Below are 20,077 nucleotides of genomic sequence, written 5' to 3' on the forward strand. Positions count from 1 at the left end.
AACAATTAGCCTGCAAGTTTAAATTAGAAATAAACTGCAGGGGATTGCATGGAGGGTGTGTTCAGACTCCTCTCCAGCAGATTCCCACTACCCAACCTAGGCGGCTGGATGGTTTGCGGGACCCAGCTTATGCACGGAAGCAAGCAGCCAACCCTATGGAGGGAAACCTGCAGTTGAAAACCAGGCTGATGCTCCAAATGCCTGTCCACCTGAAGAAGTTAAGCACTGGCCAAGACTCAAGACGTGGGGTGAGGGAAAAGGAAGGAATTTTGAGAGCAGGAAGCCTGATCAAGAATGTTCAGAACAAAAGGCCAGAGGGGAGAGCCTGGTCTGGTTTCCTGAGCCTCTGGGCCTCCCAGGGCTACAGGCTCATGTCACAGATGCCTCTGATCACCGAGAGCAAGGATGCAGGAAGGGAGGGAAGGAGAGATTTTAATGGGCCCTGAGGAGCCAGGATTCCAATGAAGAAAAATGCTGAACTAATTTTCCGAGCTATTTCAATGTGAATATTTGAGGACGAGGTCATCTCTCATTGTGAAAATGGAAACGGACCCATTTATGTAGTGATGACTCGGCACTTTTCTTAGGCTTTGGTCCAAATTAGTTGTTTTCTGACAAAATTCAGTGCTATTTCCTGTTAAAACACTCAAGAAAATAGGAATTAATCCTGTCTTGGAGACAGTATTTCATGTGGTGGGGAAACACTATAGGCATTTCTAGGAACAAGGCAAACTTGCCTACTCTTGCCATCACTATTCAATTTGTTGTTGGTAGTTTAGTAGCTAAGTCACGTCCAACTCTTTGTGACCCTATGGACTGTAGCCCACCAGGCTCCTCTGTCCATGGAATTCTCCAGGCAAGAATACTGAAGTGGGTTGCCGTTTGCTTCTCCAGGGATTCAATGTGTGGCATTAGCCAAAGCAACTAGACAAGAGAACTCAATGAAGGCAAGAGAATTGGAAACAAAGAAGTAAAACTATCTCTATTTTAAGATGACCCAATAATATATCTAAAACCCTAGAGAACTAATAACAACACTAATTCAAATGTTTATAAAACTAACATATAGAAATCAATAGCCTTGATAAACACAAATAATAGCTAGAGGATATAAACTAGGAAAAGCCCCAACTTTAGGAGGGGCTTTGAATAATCTTAACAAGAAGTATGCAAAACTCTAAAGATGAAAACTATAGAATACTTCTGAAAGACACACAAGCAGATGCTAATATTGGAAAGATATCTCTTACTGTACAATCTTCCCTGGTGCCTCAGTGGTAAAGAATCCGCCTGCCAAGCAGGAGATGCTGGTTCAGTCCCTGGGTCAGGAAGATACCTTGGAGAGGAAATGGTAACTCCCTTCAGTATTCTTGCCTGGGAAGTCCCATGGAGAGAGAAGTCTGGTGGGCTACTGTCCACTTGGTCACAAAGAGTTGAACACAACTTAGCGACTTAGGTCCCCACTTGGAGAGCACCTTGGCAGTTCCCATGACTGCTGGTTCATCAAGTATCACTAGTTCATTGAACAATCTAGTCTCATTGGATTATAAACATGATGAGATTTTATACTGTCCAACAAATGCCCAATGATAAGACATCGAGCCTCCCTGCCAGCAGAGAACCAGGCTTCCTTAATATCCTTTGGCCATTTTCTTTAGCTGTTGGTCACTTTTACTTATTAGAACAGTCTCATTGATATATTTAAAACCCAGTGCTGCTTATTTTAAATCTTCAACCTCTTATCTGATGCAAAGTGTTTCTCCTCTCTCTCTACAGAACCTGTTGTTAGGAAGACAGGGTCACAGAGACTCAGACACCACCTTCCCCTCACTTCTTCCCTCCTTTGAGTTGTATGGGGAAGAGGAAAAGGAAAACAGCAAAGTTCCTTCCTGCAGGATTGGGTGAGGGGGCAGTAGGCTTCCCCCTGTGATTTTTGCTGTTTTTCTGGCCCACAGCACTGAGCTGTTGATCTCACCTCCACGCGGCAGGATCCAGATGCTGAACTCTCATGGGGCACATGTGTGGATTTTTTGAAGGACTCCATGGGGACTTGAGTCCTGAGCAACTGCCTGTTGTGGGAGGTGTCACCAAGACAGCTCAACACATCCACTCTCTATGGCATCCCCTCAATTCTCATAGACCCACAGTGGGATAGTTGTCATGCCCAGTGGTGGGAATGCCTCTGCTTCTCTCAGTCCTGTCTTCTCTCTCCTGCCTCTTTCTCTACACCCTGAAGCAGTAGGGGCCCTGCAAATCCAAGCCCTCACCCCCAATTTCCATAAGAGAAGACCATCAGGTTCTGACTTAATTTATGGGTGGAAGAGAAGGAAAATCATTCTGACAGATGCCCAGAAAGTCCTATCATTATCTTTCTTCTTCCCTTGACTTTCCTGGTGGATGTTGGAGAAGTTTAAAGAGAGAGAGGATAGTATATCTTTGTGAGCTTTGTATTCTCCAAATACCCTTCTACCTCTGCCTGTTCCTCCCTTAGGTTCGCCAGGGTGGGAGCAGTTAGAGAAAAGATCTGTTTCTCAGCCTTGGTGCCTCTCGATATGCCTTCCTGGGAGGTAGCTGGTCACAACTGCTGTGACATCATGGTGGTTACAAGGAATGTGAGGACTTAACATTTTTTGTCCTCAGCTTTAGGCCTTAGCCACAATTCTGATACTGCAGTAAAAATAAAATAGAACATGTGCATAGCAGACCACCCATCAGTTCTTCTCCTTAATATGCATCGTGGAGAAGTTCTCACAGATGTGCATGAAGAGACAGCTACAGGAATATTTCTAGCAGTATTATTTTTAGCAATCTAAATTTCACAATAATGGAGCAGATAAATAAAATGTGGAAGCTGGTTTGGTATTCAGCCAGGTATGCACAGGTACACACGGGTGTGCAAAGGTTCCTAAAAGTTTTGTTGTTCATGATGAGCACCTATGTGTGTTGGTTGGTGCCTGAGCCGTGGCAGTGGTAAGTTATTTTGAACATCACTTCCTGATGGTTTGTTTGAGTACAAGTATAGCAATGAAAATTAATGAACTAGGTAAATATGGATCAGCATGGATAGATCTCAAATGTGAGCTCAAAGGAGAAACTGTAGAAAAAAAATGATACTGTTTGTATATAATTTTAAAAACATACAAAAGAATGCTATAGATTGTATATATGTATACATTATATTATATACTTATAAAATATTTTAATATAGCATTTATATAATATATACTATATAAATAAAAATATATTATAGGTATAAAACATGAATAGGAAATGCAAAACCAAATTCCTGATGGTGGTAGCCTCTGAGGAGAGGGAGCTTAATTAGAGATTAGTAACGGCAACCCACTCCAGTACTCTTGCCTGGAAAATCCCATGGATGGAGGAGCCTGGTAGGCTGCAGTCCATGGGGTCGCTAAGTGTTGGGCACGACTGAGCGATTTCACTTTCATGCATTAGAGAAGGAAATGGCAACCCACTCCAGTGTTCTTGCCTGGAGAATCCCAGGGACAGAGGAGCCTAGTGGGCTGCCGTCTATGGGGTCGCACAGAGTCGGGCACGACTGAAGCGACTTAGCAGCAGCACAGAGAGGGCAGAGTCATTGTCAGTTTTGTTTTATTTCTTATTTTTGAAAAAATGAGAGATCTGGACAGCAAAAATAAATAAATAAAAGAGCAATGAAAGAAAAATAGGTGAAGTGGACTTAATCAAAATTAAAAGCTTGTGCTTTGAAGGACATTTTTAAGAAAGTGAAAAAAACAACCTACTAGAGAATGGGAGGGAATATTTGGAAATGATATATTTGAAAAGAGTTTAACATACAGAATATATAAATAATTCTGGCGAGTGTGCTAAGTTGCTTCAGTCCTATACGACTCTTTGTGACCCGGTAGACTGTAACCCACCAGGCTCCTTTGTCCTTGGGGATTTTCCAGACAAGAATACTGGAGTGGGTTGCCATTTCCTTCTCCAGGGGTCTTCCTGACCCAGGAATCAAACCTGCATCTCCTGCACTGGCAGGTACTAGCAAGTGGATTCTTTACCACTGAGCCACCAGGGAAATCCATTTGAAGCAGTTTTTTATAATGGTGCTGATTGTATAATATTGTAAACATAATTAATGCCACTGAATTGTACACTTGAAAATAATTAAAATGGCAAATTTATATGAAATATTTTACCAAAATTTTTAGCAATTGATAATATAATATACCAAACCCACTAAGTTGTACACTTTAAATGAGTGAATTGTATGGTATGTAAATTATATCTCAAAAAAAACTTTTAGGGAAAGATTTGAAGGAAATATGGTAAAATGTTGATTAATCCTTGGAAATGGGTATAAGGAGTATTTGCTTTAGTATTCACTATATTTGTCTAAATGTTCAAAAACATTTTTCTAAATTAAAAAGAAAACAAGTCAAAGAGCCAGTGGGTAGAGAATGATATCCAAAAGAGGGAGATTTAACAGACAAACTTTATCCTGTTTGCATTTGAAAATGGAGGTGCATCTTTAAGCAAACCATCTGCATACCCAGTATTTATCTTATAACCATGAAAGAAGAAAGTATTGCTCCGAGAAAGGATTTCTATTTCCTCTATTTTTCCCTTGAACTATAAAACTGATAAGAGGCTTTCTTGTTCAGTTGCTCAGTCATGTCCGACTCTTTGTGACCCCATGTACTGCAGCATGCCAGGCTTCCCTGTCCTTCACTGTCTCCTGGAATATGCTCAAACTCATGTCCATTGAGTTGATGATGCCATCCAATCATCTCATACTCTGTCATCTCCTTCTCTTCCCACATTCAATCTTTCCCAGCATCAGAGTCTTTTCCAGCAAGTCAGTTCTTCATATCAGGTGGCCAGAGTACTGGAGTTTCAGCTTCAGCATCAGTCCTTCCAATGAATATTCAGGGTTGATTTCCTTTAGGATTGACTGGCTTGAGCTCCTTGCAGTCCAAGGGAGCCTCAAGAGTCTTCTCCAGGACTACAGTTCAAAAGCATCAATTCTTCTGGAGGTCCTTATCTGATAAGATTTGCTATGAAGGGAAAGAAATCATTCTTAGCTGGTGGGAACGGGGAAAGCAGATCAGCAGCATGTGGAGGGTGTTCACATGTTCACTCATTGCACCCAGGATGCTGAGATACCCATAATGCTCTTCCAGGGAACTCTGACATCACCACTCTCCCCTCTGCCCCACTGAGTCATCCTGATCTCAAGCAGTGCTCCAGTGATACTCAGTACAGGATGCCAGAGGCTAGTTCACAGACTGCTGGAGGAAAGGATAGACCTGCCTGCCTTCCTACTTGGAAATGTGGGGGCAAGTAGGAGGAAAACGGTGCTCTTAAGAGGTATTTCTGGTCAAATGTGTGGCTGATTGAGACTCATGGTGCATATAAGGATGAGTTGGGTTTCGGGAAAAAAAGGTTAAAAACCGTACTTCCAGCTTTCTCGTAGATCGTCAGGAAACCCCTGTGTAGAACCTGAGATTCTCCTAGCAGGTGCCACTCTGCTCCAAGACTCTTTTTTGATAACTTGCCTGTTTCCTAAAGTGATAGAAATTTACAGACTTGAAATATACAGCTTGTTGATACAACCTGATTATTAGATGCCAGTCTAAAGCTAGTTGCCAATGCTATGTTTGAAAATTTAGCACTGGGAACTATACTCAATATCCTGTAATAAACCATAATAGAAAGTATATGAAAAAGAATATATATATATATACACACACACACACACATACACACACACAACTGAGTCACTTTGCTGTACAACAGAAATTAACCACAACCTTATAAATCAACTCTACAGTAAAACTTTTGAAAAATCCCAGTCCTTTAAAAGCTTATGGAAATACAAATCACAAACTAAATTTTCAAACGTAGCATTGGCAACTAGCCACTGGAGAACCATGGTGCTGAAAAAGACATTATTTCATTCTTTTTACGGCCGAGTAGTATTCCATTGTATATCTATGCCACATCTGCTTTATCCATTCATCTGTCAATGGGCATTTAGGTTGTTTACATGTCTTTTGTGGCTATTGTGAATAGTGCTGCTATGACCATAAGGGTACATGTATCTTTTTGAATTATATTTTTGTCTAGGTATATGCCCAGTAGTGGGATTGCTGGATAAATGGTAACTCTCCTTTAGGTTTTTGAGGACCCTCTATACTGTTTTCCATAGGGGCTGCAGCAGTTGGAGACTTTCCTTTTCTCCACACCCTCTCCAGCATTTATTATTTGTAGAGGTTTTAATGATGGCGCTTTTGATTTGTGTGAGGTGATATCTCATTGTAGTTTTGATTTGCATTTCCCTGATAATTAGCGATAACGAGCATCTTTTCTTGTGCCTACTGGCAATCTGTGTGTCTTCTTTGGAGAAATGTCTGTTTACGTCTTCTGCCCATTTTTTCAATTGGGTTGTTTGGGTTTTTATTACTAAATTGTAGGAACTGTTTTTATATTTTGGAAACTAAGCCTTTGTTGGTTGTATCACATCATTTGTTGATCTCTTCTTCTAGTGCATAAGCTGTCTTTTCATTCCGTTTATGGTTTGCCTTATTATGCAAAAGCTTATAAGTTTGATTAAGTCTCATGTGTTTATTTTTTATTTTAACCCTATTGCCTTGGGAGACAGACCCAAGAAAATATGGGTAGAATATATGTCAGGGAATGCTTTGCTTATGTTTTCTTCTAAGAGTTTTATGGTGTGTTGTCTTATATTCAAATCTTGAAGACATTTTGAGTTTATTTTTGTGTATGGTGAGAGGATGTGTATTAACTTCATTGATTTACATGTGACTATCCAACTTTTCCAACACCACTTGCTGAAGAAGCTATTCCCCCTCCTCCATTGTATATTCTTGTCTCATTTGTCAGTTAAAGGATTGGGATTTATTTTAGGTATAGAATCCTGGTTCTCTTTGAGCCTCACTGATGGGCAGTGAAGGACCTAGTTTGGAGATCATGAAGCTGCCAGAAAGGCTCCACCCACCCGCCCTCCTGTACCATCAACAAGCCTTATTCCCCTGCCCAAGCAGAGAGAAATCACACCCCCCGCCCCCCCGCCCCCCCCGCCCCCCCCCCCCCCCCCTCCCGCCCAAGAGTCTTTCTGCGCCAGGCCCTCCTTCTCCTCTTCCATAGGCACTGAAGTCAGCTTGTGTTTCACTCACAGCCTATGGGTCTGGCTTCCATGTGCTACAGTCCACTCATTTAGTGAAAAAGCAGCTGCTGTAGCAGCACCTCCTGGAACTAGAAAGTCAATTCTTAGTTGTCAAGGAAAGTTAATGATAAGACCAGAAAGATCCATGTTAAATGTATTATTTTATGTATGTGTGTGTGTGTGTGTGCTCACTCAGTCATGTTCAACTTTTTGCAACCCTATGGATCGTAGCCCATCAGGCTCCTCTGTCCATGAGATTCTTCAAGCAAGAATACTGGAGCAGGTTGCCATGCCCTCCTCCAGGGGATCTTCCTGACCCAAGGATTGAACCCTCATCTCTTACATCTCTCCTGTATTGGCAGGTGGGTTCTTTACCACTAGCACCACCTGGGAAACCCCTATTTTTATGTATGTGCTTTGTGCTTAGTTGCTCAGTCATGTCCAGCTCTTTGTGACTGCATGGACTGTAGCCTGCTGGCCTCCTCTGTCCATGGGATTCTCCAGGCAAGAATACAGGAGTGGGATGCCATGCCTTCCTCCAAGGAATCTTCCCAACCCAGGGATCAAACCCAGGTCTCCCATATTGTGGGTGGATTCTTTACCATCTGAGCCTCTAAGGGAAGCCCAAGAATATTGGAGTGGGTAGCCTATCCCTTCTCCAGGGGATCTTCTCAGAGATCCAGGAATCAAACCAGGATCTCCTTCATTGCAGGTGAATACTTTACCAGCTGAGCTACCCAGGAAGCCCATTATAGCTGCTTCCAAATAAACTAATACCATGCCTAGGCTACAGAAGTCTTTACTGAGTATAAATTATTTAAATATACCTTAAGATACAAGAATTAAATCTTTTGAAAGAGGCAGTATACACACACACACACACAAAATATCTGACATCAAAATTAAGAACAATTTTCCCTGGCTCTGCTACTTTTGACTTCCCTGGTGGCTCAGACGGTAAAGTATCTGTCTACAATGCGGGAGACTTGGGTTTGATCCCTGGATTGGGAAAATCCCTTGGAGAAGGAAATGGCAATCCACTCCAGGACTATTGCCTGGAAAATCCCATGGACAGAGGAGCCTGGTAGGCTATAGCCCACGGGGTCACAAAGAGTCGGACATGACTGAGCAACTTCACTTTCTTTCTGCTACTTTTCCTAGCAACTTCATAGAAATAGGGATTAACAACAGTAACAAACATCTTTATAGGCCTCATCAAAAATGGCAAATTGAATGAGTTTAGCTGGCATGTTTCAAATATTTAACCATTTTGTGTATAACTTCACATTACTTTGCTGACACCAGAGACACTAAGATACACCAGGAGCTGGCTGCAGTGTTTGCTTTTGTGAGTAATAAGAACAGCTCTGTGTGTTACAGCATCCTCTCCCCACCTATGGACTTGAGGCTGTGACATTTATTCCAGAGACTTGAAAGTAAAGAGAGAAGAAAGTAAGTTTGCAATGTGCACAGCGATCAGGCTATTATTAGGAAAAGCACAGAGGCCCAGGGATTGAATCTAGCACTCATCACTTACTAGCTAGACGTTGGGAGACAAGTTTCTTGTGTGAAGTAGACGTAATATCATGGTGCCTGGGTGTGTGCTAACTCACTTCAGTCATGTCTCTTTTTTGGCCCAATGGGCTGTAGCCCACCAGGCTCCTCTGTCCATGGGATTCTCCAGGTAAGAATACTGGAGTGGATGCCATTCCTTCCTCCAGGGGATCTTCCGTCTCTTGCATCCCCTGCATTGGAAGGCAGGTCCTTTACTACCAAGCCACCTGGGAAGCTCAACATCATGATAGGCACACGAGTTCAATTGCTAAGGCTGGTGTAACAAGCTACCACAAATGGGATGACTTAAAACAACAGAAATCTATTCTCTCATGGATCAGGAGCCCAAAGTCCAAAATCAAGATGTCAGCAGGGCTGGTTCCTTCCAGAGGCCCTGAGATAGAACCTGTTCCATACCTCTCTCCTAGCTTTTGGTGGTTGCTGCAATCTTCGGCATTCTTTGGCTTGTAACTGGATCACTCCAATCTCTGCTTCTCTCATCACAGAACCTTCTTCCCTATGTATATCCTCAGTGTCTATATCCAGTCCATCTTCTCCTGTTTCTTATAAGGACACTTGTCACAGATTGGATTTAGGGCTCACACTAACCTAGTTGTCCCTCTTTTAACTTGATTACATCTGTAAAGACTCTATCCCCAAATAAAGTCATATTCACAGGTGTTGGGGCTTAGGACTTGAACATATCTTTTTTTGAGGGGGTACACAATTCAGCTCATCATACCATGCCATGCGCTTGTAAGTATTTTAATTGCCATGAACTTGCATTTTATTTGACAGTTCAGGAAAGTATTTAACACAGTGCCTAGCTCATAATAGGTATTCAATAAATGCTCTTTTTTTCACTGATATGATAGGATTACCATCAGATTGTATATCCAAATTATAGGCATGAAACTATTAATTGCCTGGAAGTCTGTGAATTTCCAAAGAGTTTTTTTCATCTTATTTAGGGATATAATGGAAAAGCCACACTAAGATTTAAAGAAATCTCTGAGACTCAGCTATTCCTTCTAGTGGAATTAAAATAGCCTTCAACTTGAAAAAACAATGTGCTACAAATGTTTATCACAGCAACCATCTCTGTCACAGGAACAAATCTGGCCTTTCATGTCTCTCTACTTATTGGTAAATATTGAATGGCAGTTAGTCAATGAGACCAATAGTGCTTTAGTAATAGTCACAAAAACCTATTGAGGAGAAACCATAGAAAACAGCCTGTTTTTGAAGGTTCATAAGTGGTTAAGAAATATAGCAGAAGTATAAAACTGTAATAACCACACTGATATCAGAAAAATATAGGCAGATTTTCTAAAAATTTCAATTGGATTAATTCAAAACTTAACCCAGAATAAGAACAGAGCAATATGCCAGATTCTTTGGCTAAATCCTTCATTGTCAAACTCTTGAATTACTGCAAAGACCTCAGGATTTCAGAATAATGATGATCTAGAGCAGTACTTTCTATCACTGCAGAAAATGTACAGAGCTATAAATCTTATTATAATCTAACAGGGTTCTAGAAATGCATAAAGTTCTTTTAAATACCAACTCAGCTAGTTGATGAAACATAGTATCTATAATTTACTGGCAAAAAAGCTAAGGTGAATGACCTCACTATAATCCTGGCAGAGGAAGGGTGGATTTGCTTAGCTAATTACACTACAAAGACTGATTTGATCCACAACCTCCTCCGCAATATTTATTTTTAATGAAATATACAAAAGTTTTAAGCATCTTGTCGGCCTTATAACTGTTTCCCCCAGGACTATTTAAAGATCAAAAAAGGAAATATCAAACATGCGGTCTGGTAGAGGGAATAAAACAAGTAAATAAACAACAACAACAAACAGAGCTATATCTTGCAGTAGGCAAACACACTGATACTCAATTGCATCTGACTCCTTGTGACTCCACGTACTATAGCCCACCAGGCTCCTCTGTCCATGGGATTCTTCTGGCAAGAATACTGGAGTGGGGTGCCATTTCCTCCTCTAGGGGATCTTCCTGATCCAGGGATCAAACCCATGTCTCTTAAGTCTGCTGTATTGGCAGATAGATTCTTTACCACTAGCACCACCTGGGAAGCCCTTGGTGGCTCAGATGGTAATTAACCTGCCTGCAATGCAGGAGACACAGGTTTGTTTCCCAGGTCGGGAAGATGCCCTGGGGAAGGAAAAGGACTACCCCCTCCAGTACTCTTGCCTGGAGAATTCCACGAACAGAGGAGCCTGGTGGGTTGCAGTCCATGGAGTTGTAAAGAATCAGACACAAATGAGCAGCTAAGCTAGTAGGTAAGCCACTAGCTAATACATTATTCTACACTCACCAACTCATTCCTTCCTTCATCAGTCCAGTTATTTTTTTTTAATATCTTGAAATTATGGGCCTGGGAGAGTCCACCTGTCCCATTTCCCTCTTGATACTATATTTCCAGGCTTGTGAGCTTCCTCTATATAGCACAAACATTTATAAAGTTTCCAAAGTACTCTGTCCCTTTGCATTCTGATCTTCAGCGCTGCTCCTGAGCTGTCCAACACCAGGTAGACACACAATCAATACTACTTATCAATGCTGATGATTCCTGGCCTTCTTCGTTTGTCCCTTTCTCTTGCTGGGAATACCACTTCAGGATTCAGCTCATCCATGGGAAATTTATTCAGCCCCTCTCCTTGCCCTGCTCTTGACACAGACCAGCTAAAATCCATTTAAGACAGCGGTGAGTTCACCAAGAATTTTAAGGCAGCAGTTTCCTGAAAGCTGACCTATTGAAAAAATCTGAGTATGGGGAAATGCACCCAATGCAAGAAGTTTCATACATGTCACTCATTACCTTGATGCTCCCATTCCTATCTTTAAGGATTCAATCCAATTGCAGAAAGGACGTTCTTCTGCAGAAAGAAAAAGGAAAAACAAAAAAACAAAAAACCCATGTGAACTTTCCCAAAGCATAAGTTGGATGACTCTGCCTGATACTCAGTCATCTGGGATTTAAGTTTATAAGCATAACATCCCCAATGAAAATAAGATATGAATAACAGAAAGAAAGAAGAGACCAAATCCACCACCACCACCACACACACACAAACTGTTTGGATGCACACAGGCATCCAATGACTTTGCACATGCAGGAAGGAAGAGTTTCTTCCACCCAGGAGCGGAAATCCCAAACATCGGGGCAGCCTGGTCCAATACTAGATGTTTGGTAGCTCTCTGGGAGGGGGCTTGGCCTCATCAGCTGTTCCAGTTGTGGTTGGAAATTGCCTTTCCTTGAATGAATGAGCTAGAATACGTGCAATGGGTACTGCCCAAGATATCAGAAAATTGCCGAGGCTTAAAACAGTATCAGAGGATGAGAAAGTCAAACTCCTGACCCAAAAGACTCTGTGCAGGAGCCAGTTTTAGGACCCAGCCAAGGGCTCAGGGACCCTGGGGATGGAGGGGCACTCCATAAGGCCCTTAGAAGGAAGTGTCCTCTGGCCCAGCCCTACTCCTTCCCATGCTCTCTAGACTGGGTTGAGAAGGGGTGAGGTAATAATATCTGGATCTGGAGCAGTCATGAGGATGGGAAGAATGCTGGGACTGGGAATTGATAGTAAGCAAGGTACAACTTGCTCCTCAATGAGATTGCGGGGAGAGAAAAGCAAGCATTAGGAAAACAAAGCCTTCTCTTAGCATATTCCTTTACAAAAGTGTTGCTCCCCGAGAATCCAGCAGCCCAGTGGGTGGGATTGTGCTCATGCATATTTCACACCCAAAATCTTGACATATGAAGAAGATGCTACCACCCACCACTGACAGACCACAGGTGCTGAGTTTTAGCTTCAGATGTTTTAAGGCACACTGATCATCCACTTACACTCTAGATCTCAGTTCTTTTTGATTCCATGTCCTTTGTTTTGTTTTTTTTTTAAAAAAACAAATATCTGGTTGGCATAAATTCTTATGAAATAGGTTGAAACAAACTGGTTAAATATTTATATTGACACTCTTCCTTTGGAGTATTTAACATATTCTAGCTAACTAAACTTATTGTCCAAGTCCGTTTATAAATGTTCATGTGTTCATAACATTTTTAACACCAAATGGCTAGTATCTGCTCTGATTTAATATGGTATACTGAAGTTTAGCCTTCCTTTACCAAGGAGAGTTGTTCATTATTTCAAGGCAATTGTTTATGCACTTGAAAGTGGGTTTGCTGAGCCTGGGTCCTCAGTGTTATGTGTTAAGATTCGAAAAAGGCAAATTCACTTGCATAAATGCAAATTAATTATTTAGGGAGGAAAGGCTTAATCAAGACAGTGGGCCACTTCAATAATCGGACCAGAAAAGAAAGCTAACAGCAGCATAATCCATAGTCACCTCTTGTTCTTCCTTTTCTTCAGATATCAGAATTAGATCTCTAACCCTGAAAAATACACACAGAAATGCACAGAGGACCCACATCTTCTTCAGAGGACCTGCTACTCACCCCTTTACCCCATCCCTTTCCATTATTCCAGCCGAAAGACTCAGAGAAGATCACTTACAGCATTTTAGAACCAACAATCCACTTGGTCATTCCTCAAGGCTCCAAAAAATAGACCTTTGAACAATGACAGCTGGAAGATCCTGAGGCATCAGACACGGCTAATAGAGGATTCTCCTCCTGTTTTCAGAAGTCTTTGAAAACCAAAAGGCATAGTTTGCAGCACCACAAGTGACAAGACATTTATTTTCATCTATTTGCTGTAAGCTGCTGAAAACTAGAAATATCAAATTAGATCAAATGTTTTAAAATAGGTTAAAATCGATCCTTCCCTTGCATTTTGGGTTCTGCCCAAGCAGTCCTCAGTTTGGGGCCACAAGAGCATAAATATATATTTCATCATAAGAGGGAAAGAAAAGCTCCTAATGGTGATAATTACTGCCACCAAGCTAGAAGGCTAATTGTCAGAGGGGTTCACTCCTCTCTGCGTGAAGGGCTGGGCAGGAGTGCCCAGTGTCTTTGGGCAGAATCGGTTTTTCCTTTCCGTGATTTCAGGATGTTTAAAATCTTGTCATCTATAGACACAGACTAATCAGATAAAAGCCCAGTGAGGATATTGTCAGACAAAGGCATTATTAGGTATTTTTGTTTGTTTGGTCCCTGCCAACCCTCTTAGAGGAAACGAAAACATGGAAACCCGCAGGACACAGAGCCCTCCTGATGGCCTTGACCTGGATTGCTGCTGTGTATTTATTGCTTTTATTTTTATGACTCTGATCCAAGGGTAAGTAGCACCTTTCTTAAAGAAACTCCAAGCCCTTGACGGCCTTTCTCTCATCATTAATCCTCACAACTTCCCTGAGAAGCAGGGAAAAGACAGCACTTGGCACCCTCCTTTTATAGCAGAAGAAGCTGAGGTTTGGGAAGGTTAAGTGACTTGCCCAAGGTTATTTAGCAAATTAGGAGAGGCCACTGGGGAATAGAGCTCTGGGTTCTTAGGTTCTGGGGCTGCAGCCAGGAAACACCAGCCACAAAGAGGCTTTTTTTTGTGCTTGATTTTGTTGACATACCTATTTGTGCAGAGAATAAGTCAATGTTTCAGTACTTTCCCTGTCTTCCCGCTTTGTCTCTCACACACACACACACACACACACACACACACACATCAACCATCTGGGAAGAATATACCCTGGATTAGAACTTGCAAATAAGCTCACTGATTTGTTGCAATGGTTTCAATGTCTTCTATTGTTTTAGACCTTATTGCTTGGAGGTGTCACTCCTATTTCCTGTCCTCACTCTGAGTACTGGGCTCATAAACCTCATTATGGCCTTATTTAAAGGGTTGGTAAAAGAACAACTACTCCATTGATATGGACCTTCTTTTTTTTTTTAAAAAAAAAAAAGAGTTTTAAAGAAGATTTATTGCTGTCATCAGCAGGGGAGAATAAAGGTGGGGTGTCATTCGTGGAAAAGAATGGACGTCCTCCAAATCCAGGTGCCTTTGCAGGCGGCATCTGGTTGGCATGTAGGAATGGGACTTGAGGAAGCAGTGCCTTAAAGCTCAGGAGTGAGTAGTGTCGAGGTAGGGGGAAGAAAGAAACCACATCTTAAAGAACACATTTTTCTACTCAGTCATAGAGCTAGGAATAGAATAATGACAGGCTAGAAGTTTAAAAAGGTGAACTCATAGAGAGAAACTGCCTGTGGGGAGAAGGGACCCGTCTTGAGGAAAGAGGGACAGGCATATCAGAGTTTGGGAGGAAAGAAAAGAATACCATCTTTAGTGCAAGTGGTGTCTCCTCGCTTGTGTACACGCAGAGTTTATAAGTGCAATAGATCCTTTGGTAAAATGCTAGTACCTCCAGGGCTGAGGTGTTTTGTTTTAAATTTTTGAATTGCAAGTGCTCCATCTAGTGGTCTGTTCCTGACACAAAAAGCTCCCGGTGTGACTGATGTCATCCTTTGGATACAAATGATTTAGTTTAAGACTTTGCTTTTTAATGACTAATGCATGCATCAATCATAACAAGCTATTGAGCATTTAACTTCCGGCAGGCACAGTTGGCACTGGCTTCCAAGAACTAAAAGTATTTGTATATTGGTAATTTAAATCAGCAATTTTTCCACTGCTCAGATCAACTTCCCTGACTCATTATTATCCAAAATTTAATCATCTAGACATTGTTTCTGGGGTGAACAAGATAGTCCCTCAGAAAATCTACCAAAATTAATGCCTACATTCAACACGTATTCCACTGTGAAAAGGAAGGAGGGTCCGGCATTCATTTGGCATCTGGTGAGCAAACAGGATGAAGCTCTTTCAGTGTAGTTTCCTGGAGGGGCCTTGCTGCGCAGGAGGGTCTGAGGAGGTGCGGTCTCCTAGTGTGGCAGCATTTCAGACTACAACAGTGTTCTCAAAGTGTGAGGATGTCCTGCTGATTGTATCTCAGAAAAGTTCTTCTCAATGATATAAAGATGACGCAAGGTGTATGGAATTAGGTCCAGAATCCATTTTCATTTAGTCCTACTAGGTCTTGAACATCTCTGAAGCTTGCCAATCATCCTTTATAATCAAAGAGAACAGGTGCCAGCTGGTTTTCTTTGCCCAGGCAGCAATATCTAGTTAGAATTCCATGTAATTATACTTCCTGTTGTCTTTAACTAATTTTCTGTCAGTGGTAAATGATACTGCTTTTTCATTAGGTGATGATCAAAAATCTCTCTTTAAAAATAAGTTTCTTTACATGTATATTATCATATGTGAATTAGATCGCCCGTCCAGGTTTGATGCATGAGACAGGGTGCTCGGGGCTGGTGCACTGGGATGACCCTGAGGGATGGGATGGGGAGGGAGGTGGGAGGGGGGTTCAGAATGGGGAACACATGTACACCCATGGCTGATTCATGTGAATGTATGGCAAAAAACCACCACAATATTATAAAGTAATTAGCCTCCAATTAAAATTTTAAAAATGCAAAAAAACTTTCTTTAAATAAGAATGCTAGAATACTTAAAGAAAAAAGTGTTAAATAGATAATAATATAGGGAATATATGAATATAGGAGAGAAATTATAAATGGACATGAATGTGGGATCATTGCAACCACGAAGTGACAGTAGGCTATGCCCTGAAAATACCCAAACCTGTTCTCTCATCTGGATCTGCCATCTGACCTCTGTAATTATCAGGGCATGTTACTTAATCTCTCTGTACCTCCATTTTTCTCACCTATAGAGTGAGGGTTTGGTTTTAGGTGAGCTCAAAGACACTGATCAAAGTAGTGTTGACTGTTAGGGCAGTTTTCAAAGTGAAATTTTTCTTTGCCTAAATTCAGGAGTTGGGAATGGAGATAAGAAAGGAAATAGAACATCCTTAAAAAGCCTTCACAGAAGAATGAAGGGGGACACGTGGAAGACCCAAGAGGACTGGCAGTGAATTATGTCTGGCATCTGAGTTGTACTTAACCGCAAGCTCCAAATTATAGTCATGTTCTCCAAAATTCTAGCTCATGTGTACTAAGGACCCATCAAATCAAAGAACTATTGAAGTATATCATTTCTTATTATAGGGTGTCAGGGAACGAGTGCTATCCTGCCCTTTAAAGCCTTGTAAGGGACAATCCAGTGGGAATAGAACACACCTTCCAGGGTCCATTTCCTTTTGCACGGGGAGAGCTTGCTGGGGAGTGCTAGGTGGTAGGGGACCAGCCAGGTCTGGGCTGCTGGGGCTTGAGATGTGGCCCCATCTTCTCCCTTCCCTGAGCTGCCAGTGGCCTGGATTAACCAAGCGGTGGAGGAAGGAGATGGCAACCCACTCCAGTATTCTTGCCTGAGAATCCCAAGGACAGAGGAGCCTGGTGGGCTGCTGTCTATGGATTGCACAGAGTTGGACACGACTGAAGTGACTTAGCAGCAGCTTAGCAGGAGGCCAAGCTCTGTGCTCATGGTTTGTCACAGCCTCTTCCAATCCTGACACCAGCCCTACAATGTAGGATGTTACCCCATGTTCACAGATGTGGCAACTGGGGCTCAGAACCAGTAAGTTACTTGCCAGTGTTCACCCGGATACTAAGTAGCAATGCCAAGCTTGAGTCTAGGTCTCTGTGTGATCCTGGGCGTACTTATTCCACTGCCATGGGGGACAGGAGGTTAATCAGTTTTATCCTGCCTGATGGCCTCTTTATCCCCAAGTCTCTAGTATTCATGCTGTGATGCCAGAGTCATAAACTCTGATCTCTGGCTTTCTTTTCTCCTTTGTGTTTTTCAGTTGCTCAGTCATGTCCAACTCTTTGCAACCCATGGACTGCAGCGTACCAGACTTCCCTGTCCTTCACCATCTCCTGGAGTTTGCTCAAATTCATGTCTATTGACTCAGGGATGCCATCCAACCATCTCATCCTCTGTCGCCCCCTTCTTCTTCCTGCTCTCAATCTTTCCCAGCATCAGAGTCTTTTCCAATGAGTCAGCTCTTCACATCATGTGGCCGAAGTATTAGAGCTTCAGTTTCAGTATCAGTCCTTCCAATGAATATTCAGGGTTGATTTCCTTTAAAATTGACTGGTTTGATCTCCTTGCTGGCCAAGGGACTCTCGAGAGTCCTCTCCAGCACCACAGTTTGAAATCATCAATTCTTTGGCACTCAGCCTTCTTTACATCTCCAACTCTTACATCCATACACGTTGTTACTGTTCGTTGTTGTTCAGTCACTCAGTTGTGTCCAACTCTTTGCAACCCCATGGAAAGAAGCACACTAGGCTTCCTTGTCCTTCACCATCTCCCAGAACTCATGTTCATTGAGTCGGTGAAGCCATCCAACCTTCTCATCTTCTGTCGTCCCCTTCTCCTCCTGCCCTCAATCTTTCCCAGCATCAGGGAAAAAACATAGCTTTGACTATACAGACCTTTGTTGGCAAAGTGACGGCTCTGCTTTTTAATATGCTGTCAAGGTTTGTCATAGCTTTTCTGTGGACACCATCCGCAGTGATTTTGGAACCCAAGAAAATAAAGTCTGCCACTGTTTTCATTGTTTTCCCATCTATTTGCCATGAAGTGATGGAACCAGATGCCATGATCTTAGTTTTTTGAATGTTGAGTTTTAAGCCAGCTTTTTCTCTCCTCTTTCACCTTCATCGAGAGGCTCTTTCCACCATAAGGGTGGTGTCATCCGCATATCAACCTCTAAGCATTCACTTCCATCAGATTGGTGGCCAGTCCTGCCTACCCTGGAGGAACTGAAGCCACTCAGTGATGTGCTGTCCTGGGTCACAGATGAACACACGGAGGGAAAACCCCATACCATAAGAACAGACTCCCTCCCCTTCCTTCTTGTCTCCCTCAGGAAGCTATGTGAGCTTACTTCTGCAAGAGTAGATGGGCCTCCTCTGTTCACCTCATATCTGAGCTATGGAATATAAAAACCAGCCACCACTTGAGAATAGCCAATTAAAAAAAAAACAATATCAGAACAGCTGAATTCCAGCACCGCCTGAAATGACATCCAATGTACCAAGTAGGTACCATGCATCAGGCAGTGCTCTGGACAAGGTGGGGTCAAAGAAGATGAATAGTGCCCTCCTCCTGCTCCAAGACCTATGATGTAAGATGTAAATGAATGCTCTTACTGTGATACAAGGTGGAGTAGAGTATCAGGTCACTTCATTGCATCATAGTGTTTTTCTTTGTAAAACAGGGATAACACCACCACCTGCCTTGTAGGGTAGGTTTTAAGGGTTCAACAGAAAAACCAGTACACTTAATATACAACCTTGTAGATAATAATAAATGTTACACACCAAAATCCTTCTCATACAAGCATTTGGAAAATGAAAAAGTGGACTTTTGAGTGACATTTGGGGTGAGCTTTGATGGCTGGATTTTGGCAGGTAGAGATTTGTGGAGAGGCATTCTAGGTGAGGGAGCAAATCTGAAAGAAAAAGGGGGGAAGTTCGAGAAAGATCAAGAGAGAGAAAGCGTAAGTTTAGCATGACGACAGACGTATGAAGGGAGTAATGCATCTGTGGGATGGAGATCCTGTAAGCCAGAGGGGAGAGTTTGAATTTATCAGCAGCAGAACTCCACCTCTGAAGCCTTTGAAAGTGAAAGCATTAGTTGCTCAGTCGTGTGCGACTCTGTGTGATCCCATGGACTATAGCCCTCCAGGCTCCTCTGTCCATGGGATTCTCCAGGCAAGAATACTGGAGTGGGTTGCCATTCTCTTCTCCAAGGGCTCTTCCCCACCCAGGGATCAAATCCGGCTCTCCTGAAATGCAGGCAGATTCTTTACCATATGAGCCACCAGTGAAGCCCCTGAAGCCTTTGGATGGGGTTAAGAGTCAAACCAGTCCATCCTAAAGGAAATCAATCCTGAATATTCATTGGAAGGACTGATGCTGAAGCTAAAACTCCAATACTTTGGCCACCTGATGTGAAGAACTGATTCACTGGAAAAGACCCTGATGCTGGGAAAGATTGAAGGCAGGAGAAGGGGACGACAGAGGATGAGATGGTTGGATGGCATCCCTGACTCGATGGACATGAGTTTGAGCAAGCTCCAGGAGTTGGTGATGGACAGGGAAGCCTAGTGTGCTGTGGTCCACGGGGTCACAAAGGGTCAGACACAACTGAGCAACTCAACTAAACTGAAGATAGAATTGGCCCTGTGTAAAGAAGCAAAGAGAGAGGGAAATGAGGGGATGGCAGATCAGTCAGGGAGCAGTGATGGTGTCCAGGTGACAGGTAAGTAGACCGATCTGGCATGGAATCAACAAGGTGACTCAGGGATGTAGACACCGTTACCCTCTGCTCTTTCTCCCGTGAAATGTGACTGTTACTCACACGGAACAGTGGGAGTCCCTAGCACCAGAAT

This window comes from Capricornis sumatraensis, chromosome 1 (genome assembly GCF_032405125.1).
Source record: "Capricornis sumatraensis isolate serow.1 chromosome 1, serow.2, whole genome shotgun sequence".
Lineage (NCBI taxonomy): Eukaryota > Metazoa > Chordata > Mammalia > Artiodactyla > Bovidae > Capricornis > Capricornis sumatraensis.